This window comes from Nicotiana tomentosiformis, chromosome 3 (assembly GCF_000390325.3).
Source record: "Nicotiana tomentosiformis chromosome 3, ASM39032v3, whole genome shotgun sequence".
NCBI lineage: Eukaryota > Viridiplantae > Streptophyta > Magnoliopsida > Solanales > Solanaceae > Nicotiana > Nicotiana tomentosiformis.
The window spans coordinates 95170799-95187922 of NC_090814.1; the positions used below are offsets into that span (position 1 = coordinate 95170799).

The 17124-nt window shown below is 36.3% G+C and overlaps 1 long non-coding RNA gene across 1 annotated transcript; it reads right to left on the reverse strand.

Moving 5' to 3' along the window:
- Positions 1-7428: 7428 nt before the first annotated feature.
- Positions 7429-10746, reverse strand: LOC138907112 (uncharacterized). Its single transcript, XR_011414857.1, has 2 exons — positions 10172-10746; positions 7429-7720 (listed from the first exon to the last, which is right to left on the reverse strand). It is a non-coding gene; the product is annotated as an uncharacterized lncRNA (long non-coding RNA).
- Positions 10747-17124: the final 6378 nt, after the last annotated feature.

Sequence of the window (17124 nt, forward strand, 5' to 3'; positions counted from 1 at the left end):
TGGATGTTAATTTGGTTTTTATATGGTGGTGGGAGTAAGTATTGGCCATTGGATTAAATATAATGAGTGGCCAAGATTTAATTTTGCATTTAAGTGGATAGTGGGCTAATGGGTTGGGAAGAATGGTCATTTGTCTTGCTAGGCCACTAAAATCTGAAAATGAGCTCCTAATTGGCACAAATTTAATTCTTTATCAACGAACAAAAATAAAAATAAAAATACTACCAAATTATACTAATTAATCTTAGTTAATAAGAATACATTATTAAAGTGAACTATATATTAAAATGAAAATATTTTTGGTATTTTTTTTAAATGTTATAAATATTATAAAATACTAATAAACTAAAAAAAACGTTATAAAACTACTTTTGTGTTTTCAAACTTATGTTTTAAAATTAAAATTAAAAATTGACTGAAATCCTATTAAAATAAAAATAAACAAATATTTTTGAAATACTACTTTTAAAAGTTGCGCAGGTCAAAAATTTCGTGCTTACAGCTGCCCCTCTTTGCTTGGAAACACAAAGAGTTTTCGGAGCAAAGAACAATAAGCAACGTAATTGATTTATGACCCGACGCTTATTCAAAACGAAATAAAGACGGATAAAAGATTGTGATCGAGCCCTGGTATCTGAGCTGCCTACATATCCTTGGCTATAAAGGAATCAGGTCACGCGTAGTTCAGAGGTGAATGAAGTGATGGAGTGTGTGGAGAGGATGAGAGAGTTGAGTGAGGTTCCGTCGAGGTTCCAGTCTGCGGTTCATGTCTCCACTTGATCCTTCAACTTGAAACTGAAAGTTCACCCTATTTTTCAGATAGGCATCCTGCTGACTTGAATTTGAAGAAAACTGAAAGTTGACCATGTTCTTCAGGTTGGCATCCTGCTGCTTGCACTTGAAATAAATTTGAACTTGGAGTAGACTTGAGCTTGCAAACCTTGTTCTTCAGGCGGCTCGTGCTACTTCTGATTTAAATTTAAAAGACTGGAGGATACCCCTATTCTGCAAGAGGGATCCTGCCGCCTCTAACTTGAACTTGAAAACTGAAAGTTGACCCTGTTCTTCAGGTGGGTTCCTGATGCCTCTCTGACTTGGACTTGTAAACTGAAAATTGAAAATTGACCATGTTCTTCAGGCAGGCTACTGATGCTTCTCTAACTTGAACATGAAAATTGAAAGTTGACCCTATTCTTCAGGCGGGCTCCTGATGCCTCTCTAACTTGAACTTGAAAATTGAAAGTTGACCATGTTCTTCAGACGACTCTTGATGCCTCTCTGACTTGAACTTGAAAATTAAAAGTTGACCCTGTTCTTTAGGCGGGCTCCTGATGCTTCTTGACTTGGATCAATTTCTGAAATATTGCCCCTCGTTCTCCAGGTGGGTGCCTGCAATCAAAACAACACAACAAACAAAATTTTTTGCCCCAATTTACACTAGAAAGATTTGTGAGTTATTAGCAAAGCTGTAAATCACCTATACTATTGATGCAATGATGAGAGTAAAACTAAAGACTCGACTAGGATATGCATCTCCTGTGAGTAAAACCAAGAAAATTTGACTAGCAAGTGCGTCTGCTAAAAATACTTACTTCCGGAAACGTGAAGTGCATATTTGCCAAGGATACGCCAAAATGAATTTTTAGGGGAAAAGAAATTTTTGACATAACAAAAGAAATAGTATAGTGTGCTTCAGTGATAGACAAACTGGTATGCACTTTTATAGCGGAAAGAATTTAAATAGACTCTGCAAAATTGTAACTACCATGGAAGAAGAAACAAAGATGAAATGGAAAAAGGAGTAATAATTGAAAATTTTAATTACGGGCTGCGTTAATTATAGGTATATGAACAATTATCCATCTTTAGCCACTTTAATGTAATAATGAGTAATCACTTTGTGAAAAATCATTTTTTTTCTCCAAAAGAAAATAGTATTTCAAATTTTGAAGGATATTATTGTAATTCAACTTTTGAAGGTAAGAGCTTCCTACTTTTAATATAATATGATGATTACTATATTTCCATCTCTGGTTTTACTTCCTTATGTGGAAGTTTACGAGTATCCAATGAATCCGATCAACTTTTGTTCTTATAGTATGGGGTAGCCGCGCAAAAGAATAATAATTCAAGTTGTTGATTATTCTGGAGTATGCACAAATTATGTCAACATAGAATACTCTCAAGTCGGCTAGGATGTGCGTCTCCTATGAGTAAAACCAAGAAAATTTGACTAGCAAGTGCGTCTGCTAAAAATAAAACCTGAATGATCCGAACTAGGAAGTGCGTCTCCTAGGGATGAGTTCAAACGACCCATACTAGGAAGTGCGTCTCCTAGAGGTGAAACTTGAATGACTCAAACTAGGAAGTGCATCTCCAAGGGATGAACCTGAATGACCAAACTAGGAAGTGCGTCTCCTAAAAGATTAAATTGAAAGACCGAGACTAGGAAGTGCGTCTCCTAGGGGTAAAACTTGAATGAACCAAACTAGGAAGTGTGTCTCCTAGAGGTGAAACTTGAATGATTCAAACTAGGAAGTGCGTCTCCTAGGGGTGAAATCTCAATTCAGGAAGTGCGTCTCCTAAAAGTATATCCTGAAAAACCCATACTAGGAAGTGTGCCTCATAGGGGTGAAACCTTTAACCTAAAATTAGGAAGTGCATCTCCTAAAGGAATAAAATCTGAAAAACCCAAATTAGGAAGTGCGTCTCCTAGATTTGAGATTGAGCTTGAGAAAAACTATAAACTGAGCTTGACTAAACTAAAAATTGACCCTATTCTTCAGGCGGGACCCCTGAACTCAAGAAAAAATTAGAGATTAAAACTTAAGGAAACTAACAATTGACCCTATTTTCCAGGTGGGACCCCTGAACTTAAGAAAATTAAAGACTAACAACTGAAGGAAACTATAAATTGACCATATTCTCCAAGCGGGACCCCTGAACTAAAGGAATGCTAAAGATTAATAACTTAAGAAAACTAAAATTGACCCTATTCTATAGGCGAAACCCCTGAACTAAAGAAAAACTAAGATTAACAACTTAAGAAAACTAAAATCTGACCCTATTCTCCAGGTAGGACCCCTGAACTCAAGAAAAGCTAAAGACTAACAACTTAAGGAAACTTAAAACTGACCCTATTATACAGGCGGGACCCCTTGAACTCTAGTAAAACTAAAAACTAACAACTTAAGGAAACTAAAAACTGACCCTATTCTCCAGGCGGGACCTCTGAACTTAAGAAAAACTAGAAATTAACAACTTAAGGAAACTAGGAGCTGACCCTAATCTCCAGGAGGGACCCCTGAATATAAAGAAAAATAAAAAATTCTTCCGAATGGGGAGAATTCCTAGGAGGTATGATCTTCTCAACTAGGGGAATGTCTTTCAGGTAAAAACCTTCTCAAACAACCTTTGTGCTGACAAAATTTGGACGCGACACCTGAAAAATTCAAGCTTCCAAGCTTTGATTTGGACATAGTCTTCGTCTCTGTTTCAAACAAAGAAGACTTGTGAGTTTAAAATATGGTGGTTAGTTTGTGGCCTTGATCTTGAGGGCGATTGCTCCTACACTTGCCATGATAACTTTGATTTCAACTTGGAAGACCTTGATTGTTATTGGATAACCACTTTCTATGTCACCCTTATCACAGAAAATACCTATGATCTGTTCAAACCCAAATCCTCTATCTATTGCATTGTGCCCATGAATTGACATTTACCGAACCTTTGCATTTCACATGAATCCCAAAGCACTTCAATTTTTATCAACTCAGTGCGCATGCCACTTTTCCCTGACTTATGCCACTTTGATGTGCTAGTCAGACTCCGCTTTGTGCAATTGAAAAGCTGGTAGTAAATTTTGAAGTCATTTCTCACTTGTTCTGAAGAAATAGACTCAAAAAGAGGACTTAAACAAAGCAAGGGGAACAGAGTAAGGGGACAATGAAAAGAGATGATATCTAACAAGAAAATTATCAAGTAGAAAGGTATCTGATGTGAAACCAACTCTAATAACCGTGACATGCATTTTGGGTTAAGCGGCCTAATCTGTCAAGCAAGTCTAATGTTCAACTCTTGCTATACCTCTAAGCCGTGAAACTGGGCTTCAATGCTCCGATTATCCTATCTGATTCACGATCCTTATTCGACTTGTAGTGCCCAAAGGGTTCTCACCATCAAGCCTCTCTCATTTTGTTCTTTCTCTCAACTCACAGTCGTCTTATGGTGCCCGTGAGGGTTTTCACCAATATGACTCTCTCATTTTATTCTTTTCTTTTTATTTCCTCTGATTCTGCAGATGACAAGGCATTAACTATGGTAAAAATATCATATGCTCCTGGCATGTCTAACTCGGCACTCTCAAAGATTATCTAGAAGGTCTTTTTTGGATTGTAATATGACTTTTGGTGAGGGTTAGAAAGAAAGAAAGGCAAGAATGCTCAAATTCAAACATAAGACAAAATGGGGTATAACTTTACAACTTTTGGAACCGTCTTTTATAGAAAACGAAACTTATGCCCTAGTTTCTGCAACAAGAGAATTTAATTTTTTTTTCTTTTTCTTCTTCTTTTTTTTTTCTTTTCTTTTGAGATGGAATTTCTAAAAAAAACTACCCCACTCTGTACCTTGTGAGATTATGAAATATTTTATTTGGTGCGACCGAATCGTAAGGCTGCCTACGTATCTTGTGGTGACAAGAATCACGTCGAACGTAGTTCAAAAGAATACTTTTTGTTGTTGCTATTTTTCTTTTTTCTTCTTTTTCCACTTTTTTTTATTTTTTCTTTTTGAATTTTTCTATGGAATGAACTTTCTAAAACAAACCTTATGGGGGCATGATTTGTTTTTTTAATGACTCTAACTTAATTCCAAAGTAGGGGAGGTCAAAGAAATCAGCACTGGCTCAAAAGGGTACCGAAGGGTATAAAGTGTTTGGGTAGTTGAAAGAGGGCTTCCCAATCTCATAAAATGCCAAGTACAACACATGAAACTTGAGGGTGAAAAAGGAAAATCATGCATAACATTTCTTTTGCAGCATCAGCATTGATATCCCAGATATGCCTTCCATCTTTCTTTAGTGTCGTGTCAAGTACAGAACTCTCATTGGATGATTTCTTCTTCACAATGAATACCCTCCGTCAGTTTGGGACAAACTCTCTTGGCTTTATCTTGTAACTTGAGATGCACTTGAACTCAAAGTTGCTTGCTTTAAATTGTCTAGGACGTACTCTCTTATACCAAATCCTTATCGTCCTATTAACTTCCCAAACTATCTGCCCAGTTTCATACAATTCGGGCTTTAAATGATCTCAAAATGTCCAAATCTTTACTTATTTCCCTCAAATATCCCTATCATATTTAAACATTGTTTTATTGTTTCAAGATTAGACTAACTTTCAAGACCAGACTGAAAGTTATGCGTACATGTCATGTCACTAGAATCAACAATGAAAAGAACTATAAAAGGAAAAGAGAACTAAACAAAGATGGACTAGAAATAACAGAAAAACAGGAGATTGCATTAGACAGACGGTGAAAGGGTTTAAAGAACAAAACAAGCAAAATAGACATGGGTTACAACCCTGGAACAACCTAGATAGCACTAGACGAGTTACTACAACTAAACGAACTAGGCATAATAAGAAGAAGAAGGGTTTGAACCACAAGACGATATCCGGATTACAATCCTGAAATAAATCGGATAATAGAAATGTCAACAAAATAAACCACCAAAACTCCTCCCTGGCTAGCCAAGAAAGGAGTGTCTTTCCAATTGCCAAACTCGACATCTTAGCCACTGAGACGCATATCGACATTACTAGGACCTTCACATGTCTTTATCACAATAACCTCAGCAGATTGCTTTTGGGTCCTCTTTGCCAACTCGTTCTTAAGAACAACTTCTGGAACCGAGATTGATACCGCTGAAAATTTCGCGGCAAGTGGCCCTCCAAGGGATTCAGAAGAGTTCTCATATTCCTTTTCAACACAAATCATACCCACCATATGCGTCTCATTATGAACAGGCAATGAACTTTGGCTAGTATCTGATGCATCTGAATTTTGCACGGTAATGTCACATGCATCAATAAGCTTCTGGACTGCTCTTTTCAGATGCCAACACTGTTCTATACTATGCCCCGGGGCAGTAGAGCAATATGCGCACCTTTGAGAAAAATCAAAATTCTTTGGAAGGGGGTTTGACATTTTTATCTGAATTGGTTTCAACATGTCCAATTGCCTTAACCTTTAGAATAAACTGGCATATGATTCTCCAATAGGAGTGAAAGACTTTTCTCTTTGTTGCTGCCTTTTTATTTTATACTCCGACCTCGGTTGGAACCTCTTGCGGGTAGGTGGTTGACATGCATGAGGAGGCGGGTAAAACATTTGTGGAAGTGGTGCAGGCCAATGCGAGTCATGTAGATGTGGAGTGTATGGCAGTGCATTATGGATAGAGAAGTGGGAAAGTGAGGTATCACTTTGTGGATTTTGTGGAGAGAAGTAGCATCGGGAAGGATTATCTGGAGTACGGGGATATTCATGGGGTCGATGTTGAGGCTGAAAGCGTTGAGCAGGAACGCCCACTGGGACTTGTCGTTAGCGGGGCTCAACAATATCAGGAGGAATATTATTGGGAAAAGTAGTTGGAGGACGAACAATGGAGCTACTAGGGAGGTTAGAAAATTGTGATAAGCTGAGGCTGAATATGGTGGATCATTTGACAATATTATTGGGTTGCTTGGGTAAGGGTAGTATCTAGGGAGCTAGTGGTGGCGGGGGTGGTGCCTTCCCAGTCATCCAAGCACGATACATGTCTACCATGTGTTGTCTCAACATCCTTACCTCTTCAACCAACCCAATGTCCTATTCAACCAACTGCTTGCGGGTACCAGTATCGACCAACTCAACTCTGTTGTCGTTTGCTATTGCTTTTCGACTTTATGTTGTAGAAAAGAGTTACCAGTTTAAGAACCACAAACCAACCACCCTTCTGTTATAATGAAGATAACAAAGAGGAACAAAATGAAGTCATCACGTTAGCGTTAGGGAATTTAACATAAAATAATCTCACATTATGTGCAATGCACCTAGTCACAGTTATCGGTTCTAAAATGACTCCGAGAGTACGAAAGTCATATGGCATCATCCCAATTTTACTCTCGTTGCCCTTTTCTTCTTCGTTTCCTCTTTTACGCTCCTTGATTTGCTCATTTTTCCCTTTCTTTTCTTTCTGATTATCGCTCTTTTCTTACATCCCACAGTTTCTCTCAATTTTCACATCCCACAACTTCATCTCTTTCTTTTTCTTTTTTTTTTTCTTTCAAAAATAATTCGATCGAACCCTATGTAGATTGCCTACGTATCATGTTTCACATGAATCAGACCAAGCATAGTTCTAGAAAAGTGATAGAAAAAATAAACTAAAAAAATAAGAATCTTTTTGGACTTTTCATTTATAACTTTAATTTAGTTTTCACATACAAAATAGGAAGTACGATAACAAAAGACTGGACGAACTCAACTAGACTATGACAGACTCTATGACACCACCTAAAAGACTCAATACTACTGTACAAGACTAGAAAGTAAAAGACAACATAAAACAGACTCAAAAAATAAAAAGTCCCCTCAAACAGCTCCTGAAGGCAACGGTCATGGCTAGGATGGTCCTGGGGCATCTATCATGCTCAAGCTCTGGTAAATGAATCCATACCTGAATGAGACGAATAAGACTAAATAGAGCTGGTGACTCAAGACATTATGCGATGCCACAAAACCTCCTATTGGACACATGCAAGACACGATTGGGCTATTTTTGCAAAATGGCCTACGTGGCCAAAGGTGGCTATTAGTGCAAACTCAACAACAATGACCTCTAAGACATGAAAATATCTCACTAAGGCTTATATGGCTCCAAACTCCCAATAATCATGGCCCTAGAAATTAGTTTGCAAAAATTACCCATTTTGCAAAAATAGCCGATATGGCCAAACACGGCTAGAGATGCAAATTCAACAAGGACAGGCCTTAAAGTAATATGACACCTAATTGTGGACTCAAGATTCTAAGACATGGGTCACTGAACCACTTTCGTGAAAATGATCCCATTTTGCAAGAATGGTTGATGTGGCCAAAAGTGGCTAGACATGCAAATTCAACAGGAATGGACCATAAAACTGAGAGGACGCCTTGTTGTGGACTTAGGGCTCTAAGACATGGGATAACAAACCACTTTTGCAAAAATATCTCTATTTTGAAAAAACGACTGATGTGGCTAGACATGCAAAATTTGGCTACGACCCCCGAAGCCAAGAACTTGAAACTCACTAGGAAGACCGGACCCTATGTGGGTTGCCTACGTATCCCGCCCCGAAAGGCGAGAATCAGGTTCGCGTAGTTCGTAAAGATTGGATACGAAATAAAATTAAAAAAATAACTGATTTGGAGAAAAGATTTTTTTATTCTTTTAGAAAAATGATGGAAAATGTTAAATCTTTTTGGATTTTCTTTTTCTCTTTTTTTTTGATTTTTGGGAAAAACTATGAAAGAAAAATGTGGATTGGCCCAACTTGCTTCATTTTATACTTCACCCTCTTTTCTTTCTCACTGGTCCACCAATTGACCCCTTCACCCTTAAAGAATACAACGTGTAGCACATAGGGATGATTAAATATCTTTTTGGGCCATGGGCCCGTTTTGACATAATTTGGATAGGCCGCCTACAAAGAGACACGGTGCCTAGGATCGAGCCCTGCTAGGTCTTAATGACATAATGCAAAAGAGCATGACTTAAAAGCTGACCTGCATTTGGGGTTCACTAGACAAGGCAATTCGGGGCGGCACGTGGTCGATAGCGGCTGCTCTAGCTGTACGCTCACTCCACGCTCCCATGCCACCACCACAACCCCTCCCCCTCCCCCCCCCCAAAGACATGGGTGACTCACAAAAGGCTGTGTATTCTCAAGCGTACTCCGGAAGACTTGTTGTGGAAAAAAGACACATGGTTATGCAAATGATGACAGTTATAAAGAATTAAACACATGAGAAAAAGCGATAAATAAATAAACAACGAAACATGGAATGAAACAAACAAAGTGTCACACCCCTTTTTTCACCTTACTAACCCTCTTTAAAAATGCTAAAAGTGGTTTTTGAAGCTCAAAAGGGTTTTCAATTAGAAAGTGACAAAAGATGTGTTTCAAAGAATTTTCAGAGTCACCACCTGATATTTGATTTCGGTGTGCCAGGTCAACGTTAAAAAATAATTTTTCCTTTTGAAAACACATTTAGTCTCTAAAACATAGTCTGCACTAGACATTCTAGATAAGGAGGTTCATTTGACTCGGGGAGAAAGTATTAAGTATTCCCCAAGTCCCGTAACTAGTACGGTTGTGTACTCGATCAAGTTGGCTTTAAAGAATATTCTAATTGAGGCAAAAACACACGAAGGAAAATAAACACAAAGAGGTTCAAGGTTGTCCCCACCTAAATAAAAGAAAATAAGAGAAAAATACTAAAAGTCTATATTATGCTCATCTACGAAGTCTATCACGACCTCGAATTACATTCACTACGGGGCATTCCCCGAAATAAAATATTTATAAAGTCTATAGGGCATTCCCCTGAATATAAATTAAAGGGAGCAACCTCTCACCTCGTCAAAGAAATAAAAAAAATGACCTAAGATTTGCCTACCCAAGGAATGACGGCTTAACATGCTCCTAACGGTTAAATTAGTAAAATAAATAAAGGAAAGCTAAATAAAACAATTCATGGCATTCTCATTTCTCAACAATTAGTTCCATTTATTTGACCAAACTCAATCCTAAAGCATGTATATGAACTTTATCGACCCATGTTTATCTCAGATTCAAATTCTTTTAAATTTACCAATCCCAAACCCCACCAGTACTTGTTTTACTACTCAAGCCACCAATAAATCTATTTAATCTGTTAATTTAATTTTTCTATCACCAGATTGTTAATTCTAAAGCCTTAAAACCTTAATCTCCTAATGAGGCATTGCAACAAAACTCAAAACTCAAATGTACTATTAAATTCATCCAAACAAAAGGTAGAACTAAACGGCCTGCAAATAATAATCAAGAGCACAAAATGTCATCTGAATAAAAGACAAGGAAAAGAAAGGGAAGAAGAATTGAACCTTCTGCAGCAAAACTTCAATATTTGATTAATGATAAAACCAAGGACAACTTGACTAAAATTTGATCTTTACAGCAAAGATTGGTACCGAAACCTTGACAGAAAAATGGAACCTCGAACCGGAGAAAACCTCGACGTGCTACTGAATAAAGACCTCGGACAACGACCTTCGACGACCTCGAAGCTTGCCGGAATGCTCGAACTAAAGCAAAAATTGAAACCTTAAAATATCTAATGCCCCTTTGACACGAAAACAGTAAATCTGCAGTAGTTGCAACTGGCAAGGCTGGAGGAATGGTAGAGTACACATGGTTGTCGGTGGGAGAGTATGACTGGTCAAATAATGTTTATGAGTGGTGGAACTTTGGCTTTTTGTGATGTGTAACAGTGGTTTACATGGCTATGTAAGAAAAGAAAATCAAAGAAGAAGATAATTATTTAACAATGTGTTTTTTCTGGTGTTGGGATCTTTTGTGAGGAAGATGATATGCAGCGCTAGGTTTTTCTCCTCTGTTCTCTGTCCGTTCCTCTTCCTCCCTATGCGTGTGTGCAGCTCTGCCTTAGAATGGAGGAGTTAGGTTAGGGTTTTGGGTGTTAATTTGGATTCTATATGGTTGTGGGGAGTAATTATTGGCCATTGGATTAAACATAATAAGTGGCCAAGATTTAATCTTGTATTTAAGTAGAGGGTGAGCTAACGGGTTGGAAAGAATGTGCCTTTGTCTTGCTGGACCACTAAAATCTGAAAATGAGCTCCTAATTGGTCCAAATTTAATTCTTTCTCAATGAACAAAAATAAAAATAAAAATACTACCAAATTATACTAATTAATCTTAGTTAATAATAATACATTATTAAAGTGAACTATATATTAAAATAAAAATATTTTTGGTGCTTTTTTCTTACAACAACAACCCAGTAAAATCCCACTAATGTGGTTTGGGGAGGGTAGTGTGTACGTAGACTTTACCCCTACCCCAAAGGAGTAGAGAGGTTATTTTTTAAATACCCTCGGCTCAAGAAAACAAAAAGTCAAAAGAACAAAAGGAGACAATATTAGTATCACCACAACAATCATAGGAAAAATAAGAACACCATGAAATGCAGAAGAAAGATGCAAAGCAAAAGCGATAGCTGGTAAATAGGACATGCACTGAAAAGCGAAGTAGTAAAACACAACATTGTCACTAGCTATCTTAGACAAAAACCCTACCTAGCTAGTCCCACAATGGTACGAAGTAAGTCAAGACTCAACTACATCCTAACCTACAACTCTAATACTCGACCTCCACATCTTCCTATCAAGTGTCATGTCCTCGAAAATCTGGAGCCTCGCCATATCCTATCTGATCACCTCTCCCCAATACTTCTTAGGCCGCCATCTACCTCTTCTCGTGCCCTCCACAACCATCCGCTCACAACTCCGTACCGGAGTATCTGGGCTTCTCCTTCTTTTTTTAAACGTTATAAATATTATAAAATACTAATGAGCTAAAAAAAGTTATAAAACTATTTTTGTGTTTTCAAACTTATGTTTTAAAATTAAAATTAAAAGTTGACTGAAATCCTATTAAAAATAAAAATAAACAAATATTTTTGAAATATTACTTTTAAAAGTTGCGCGAGTCAAAAATTATGTGCTTACAAGTATCAAGGGCCCAGATATTGCCAGCTAAGCTCTCTCAAATTTAGTTACGTAGTTAACAAATTGGAGAGAGGACGACATTCACGAAAATTCTAGTAATCTTCCTCTCTTCTTCACTCTTTCTCACTTCCTCTTTCTCAACCCTTTTTCCTTCTCCTTCTAATTCTTCTTCTTTTCTTATTCATCCGGAGATTCCTAGTTTGGTCATTCAGGTTCATCCCTAGAAGATGCACTTCGTAGTCTGAGTCATTCAAGTTTCACCTCTAGAAGACGCACTTCCTAGTTTGGTTCAATTGAGATTTCACTCCTAGGAAATGCACTTCCTAGTATGGGTCGTTTGAGCTCATCCCTAGGAGACGCACTTCCTAGTTCAGATCATTCAAGTTTTATTTTTAGCAGACACACTTGCTAGTCAAATTTTCTTGGTTTTACTCACAGGAGACGCGCATCCTAGTCGACTTGATAGTATGCTATGTTGACATAATGTGTGCATACTTCAGAATAATCAACAACTTGAATTATTATTCTTTTGCGCGACTACCCCATACTACAAGAACAAAAGTTGATCGGATTCATTGGATACTCGTAAACTTCCACATAAGGAAGTAAAACCAGAGGTGGAAATATAGTAATCATCATATCATATTATACTAAAAGTAGGAAGCTCTTACCTTCAAAAGTTAAATTACGATAATGTCCTTCAAAATCTGAAATACTATTTTCTTTTGGAGAAAAAAATAATTTTTCACAAAGTGATTACTCATTATTACATTAAAGTGGCTAAAGATGGATAATTGTTCATCTACCTATAATTAACGCAGTCAGTAATTAAAAAATTTCAATTATTACTCCTTTTTTCCATTTCATCTTTGTTTCTTCTTCCATGGTGGTTACAATTTTGTAGAGTCTATTTAAATTATTTCCGCTATAAATGTGCATACCAGCTTGTCTATCACTGAAGCACACTATACTATTTCTTTTGTTATGTCAAAAATTTATTTTCCCCTAATTCATTTTGGCGTATCCTTGGCAAATAAGCACTTCCCGTTTCCAGAAGTAAGTATTTGCTAAATTATTATACTTTTCCTAGATGACCTGATTATTTGAAGACTAGTAGAATAATCTTTAGCTAATTAACATTTTTGCTTCATTTTCTTTCTTTTTTCACTATTTCTTTTCCTTTTTAAGTAATTTTCTCCCCTGTTTTGGCTCCTTTTTAAAGTTGAATGTTTCACTTGAAAGTTTAGAAGCAATATTTTCCTTTTCTTTTTCTTTTTGAAGAATCCATGAACAAAATAATTAATGATTTATCTGTATTAGTGACTGTCACACCTTCTTTTTTCCGAGGGGATAGGGGATAGGGAGTTTTTCCAATTTAAGCGACATTATTCGAAATGAGATTATTTATTTAATTTAGAGTCACCACTTGGAATAATTTATGGTGTCCCAAGTCACCGGTTTATTTTAGAATCCTAAATCGAAAAAATTTGACTCTTATTTTTGGTCCGTGAACACAGAAAATCAGGTAAGGAATTCTGTTAACCTGGGAGAAGGTGTGAGGCACTCCCAAGTTCCGTGATTTTAGCACGGTCGCTTAACAATTAATACTTGGCGTAATTATCTGATTTATTACATGTTTTAAACCTATTGTGCATTTTTGTCTTTTACCGCTTTTTAATATTTATGAAACTTATTTGATCAAGTCATGATGTCGCAAACTCATTTGTTTTTGTACATATTGCGAATCGCGTCACGTGTAACGCATCCGCGATTTACAATATATTTATTTTTATTATTATTCGAAGTTGAAGTCAAGTCACGTGAAACGCACACTTGAGTTGGGGTTTACGTATCGTGACCATGCCATAGGAACCATACCCATAGTCACGATAATTTATTAATCGCGCCTAAAGCAACTAGCACGTATTCATAATTTGTTTTTCCTTACGGGTTTGAGATCTGTGTAAGGTCAAGAGCTATGGAAATCAATTGTGAAAAATGGGTCAGCTTTTGCTCTTACTAAATTGGGCCTGACAAAAACTATTTTGGACCAGATAAATTAAATTGGATCGTTGTACAATTTACCCTTTAAAGCCAATTAATGAGTATGCCCAGATACTAGTTCATCAAGATACTCCCTTATAAATTAGTCAATTGGAGTAGTACATATTTCATTAAGCACAACCCAATCACCGAGCCCAATTATTATTATTTTTTTAAGTCCAAACCTCATTTTTCAATTTTAACTAGCAGACATAGATTTTATCCCCAAAGTTCAAATATTCACTACGTGCCCAAAAATTATTTTTTATAAATCTTCATGTTAATCATCAAGAAAGTAGCAAAATTTAACAAAGCTAATGAGACCTAACAATTAATACAAAAAAAATATTTCAATCTTCATGAATCTAAATAAGATAAAATTATATATTCGAGCATAATATCTTAATAAAATAATGATGAGATAAACGGACCTTTACAATACTGTTTTGAAGCTCCGACAATGGACAAGGATGTAAATGGAGCCTCGACCAAAATCGACAAATGGAGCTCGAACTCGACGACTCAACTTTGGAGTTGTTGTTTTCTATACAAAATGGGACTGTTTCGCTGAGTTTTTGGCTCGTTTTTGTCGTGCTTTTTAGCTTGGTTTCTAGTTGGTTTCGGGTTAGAGTTTGGTGATGGATTGCTAGATTTTTCGAAAGAAAGCCGAAGATAGAATGACACGAATAGAAATTCTCTTAACGTAGAATAAGAAAAAATATTTCTTTCAATTCCCTCCTCCCTATTTTTTTATCTCCCTCTCTCTCTCTCTCTCTCTCTTTTCATCACATTTCTCTTCTATTTATAGAAAAAAAATTCGGAATTTTCAGATTTTTATTTTTTATTTATTTTTTTATTTTTAATTAAAAAAAATTTCCACTTCCCATTTTTCTTATTTTTTTTAAAAACAATTCCCCACTTTCCTTTACTTTTATTTTTTAATTTCTCACTTTTTTATTTTTAATATATTTAAAATCCCACTTTTTTACTTTTTTTTTTAATTTCCCACTTACTTTTACTTTTTAAAAAAAAATATCAGATACCCTTACTTTTATTTTTTAATTCTAACTTTATTTTACTTTTTATTTTTTAAATTTCCACATTCTTTTACTTTTATTTTTTAAATTTTCCACTTTCTTTTACTTTTTTTATTAAACAATTTCTACCTACTTTTACTTTTACTTTTTAATTTTATATTTATATTTTTCCTACTTTTTAATTCCGATCCGAAATTTATTTTTTTAAAAAATAATAATAATTAATTTTTATTTATTTTCTTTTTTTAATTCATTTTATTTAAAAATAAAGATAAAAATAATAATAATAATAATAATACTAATAGTAATAATTGACCTTTTAAATATATATATATATATATATATATATATAACAAAGCTAAAATATATATTTATTAAATTCTGAAAATATTTACAGAAGGTGATAAAAATTCAAATATAGTCAAAAATTAGGTGCTCACAGCTGCCCCTCTTTGCTTGGAAACATGAAGAGTTTTCAGGCAAAGACTAGGTGAGCCACGTGACTAATTTTTTACCAAACCATTATTCAAAAGGAAAAGAAATAAAAGATAGGGTGCAACCGAGTCCTGGTTTTGGACAGCCTACATATCCTGGGTTATAGGGGAATCAGGTCGCATGTAGTTCAAGGAGAATGGTGGAATGATGAGTTGAGGAGTCAAGTGAGGTTCCGTCGAGGCTCCGGTCCGCGATCCTGCTATTATATCAAAAAAAAACTAAACAAGCCTATCAATTATAAGTTACAAGATTCCTATCTATAAATCTTCAGAAACTTGATCTTGAGTCTTGACTGGTTCTTCATGCAGACTCTGACCTAAACCTTGATGCTCGCTAGTTGTAGGTTCTAGTTCATTGTTCTATAGATTCTTCTAATCAAAACGGGACTCCAATGCTCGTGGTTTCAGTCATGTCTTAGCATTCCACATCTTTTCGATTGCTTTTGCATTTTGGATTCGCTTTTTTTTTCTTTTATTCTGAATTGAGACTTCTTCTTTTGGTCATTTCGAACCCTGTGCCTCGAGGTAAAACCTAATCAAACACCAAAACAAACAATCGAACGAAATTTTTCTGCCCCAGTTTGCACTAGAAAAATTTCGTGAGTTATTGTAACAAAATTCTAAACTACTTCTTTATTGAAATCAATAAAAGGTCGGGAGTGGTGTACCCTGAAAATGTCATTTTGTTTTGGTTTGTGTTCTTTTATTGTCAAAAGGATGTCTCAACTAAGGATTGGTGTACCTTATGTTGGGAAAATGTGGCCAGGGAATGGGATACCCTATATTGGCAAAGATATCGGAGAATGGTGTACCCTGCATTTAAGATCAAATCAATTAGGGAGTGGAGACCATATGTTGGAAAAGGCGACTAGGTAGTGGAGACCCTATGTCAAAAATAAAATCAACTAGGGAGTGGAGACCCTATGTTGGAAAAGACGACTAGGGAGTGGAGACCCTATGTCTACAATAACATCAACTAGGGAGTGGAGACCCTATGTTGCAAAAGCGACTAGGGAGTGGAGACTCTATGTCTAAAAATATCAACTAAGGAGTGGAGACCCTATGTTAGAAAATAAACTATGGAGTGGAGACCCTATGTCTAAAAATCATCAACTAGGGAGTGGAGACCCTATGTTGGAAAATCATCAACTAGGGAGTGGAGACCTTATGTTTGAAAAGAGACTAGGGAGTGGAGACCTTATGTCTAAAATATCATCAACTATGGAGTGGATACCCGATGTTGAAAAATCATCAACTAGGGAGTGGAGACCCTATGTTGGAAAAGAGACTAGGGAGTGGAGACCCTATGTCTAAAATATTAATCAACTAGGGAATGGATACCCTATGTTGGAAAAGCGACTAGGGAGTAGAGACCCTATGTCTAAAATAAAATCAACTAGGGAGTGGAGACCCTATGTTGGAAAAGGCGACTAGGGAGTGGAGACCCTATGTCTAAAAATAAAATCAAATAGGGAGTGGAGACCCTATGATGGAAAAGAGACTAGGGAGTGGAGACCTTACGTCTAAAAATCATCAACTAGGGAGTAGAGACCCTATGTTGGAAAAGCATCAACTAGGGAGTGGAGACCCTATGTTGGAAAAGAGACTAGGGAGTGGAGACCCTATGTCTAAAATATCAATCAACTAGGGAGTGGATACCCTATATTGGAAAAGTGACTAGAGAGTGAAGACTCTATGTCTAAAATAAAATCAACTAGGGAGTGGAGACCCTATG